This window comes from Elephantulus edwardii, unplaced genomic scaffold (genome assembly GCF_000299155.1).
Source record: "Elephantulus edwardii isolate Elephantulus edwardi_28Jun2011 unplaced genomic scaffold, EleEdw1.0 scaffold00281, whole genome shotgun sequence".
NCBI lineage: Eukaryota > Metazoa > Chordata > Mammalia > Macroscelidea > Macroscelididae > Elephantulus > Elephantulus edwardii.
In genome coordinates, this window is record NW_006400031.1 from 780,265 (window position 1) to 780,791 (window position 527).

The 527-nt window shown below is 41.2% G+C and overlaps 1 protein-coding gene across 1 annotated transcript in view; it reads right to left on the minus strand.

The window, feature by feature from the left end:
* The window catches only part of TRIM42 (tripartite motif containing 42), a 51,197-nt gene that overhangs the window by 42,894 nt on the left and 7,776 nt on the right, over positions 1 to 527 (minus strand). The gene's annotated exons all lie outside the window — the stretch shown is intronic.

The following is a 527-nucleotide window of genomic DNA, read 5'->3' on the forward strand; positions in this document are numbered from 1 at the left end:
ATAATAATAAAAGCTCTGTTCTATTTCCGAGGCTCTGGAAGGGCCTTGAGGTCACAGAACAGCAGTCCAGTGCGATAAATGGTGAGGTACATGGGCTCTGGGTTCCAGGTGCCTGATTCTAAAAGCATAACCCCATTCTTGGGGGGGCAGGGATTGCATAACAATGAAAAAGTTTTTCTTTTTCTTTTCAAAAAGAAGAGTGAATTAGGGGGGTAGGTGGAGGGGGGAGAAAAGTGCAACAATGAATATCTGGAAACCCTAAGTCTTTGTAAACTTTCATTAAAATTAATAGAAAAATGAAAGAAAGGGGGGGAAAGTATACCCCCATCACTTTTCTAGCGAGGTCACCTCAGTTAAGTTAGTTAACTCTTCTCTCCCAGATTTCTTCATTGCAAAATTAATAAAAATTGTTACGACCTCTTTTGAAAAGTTGAAATGCTGGTGTAACCACTGCGGAAGGTGGTATGGCACTTTCTCAAAAAGTTGCAAGTAGAGATACCATTTGACCCAGCAGTTCCACTACTGGG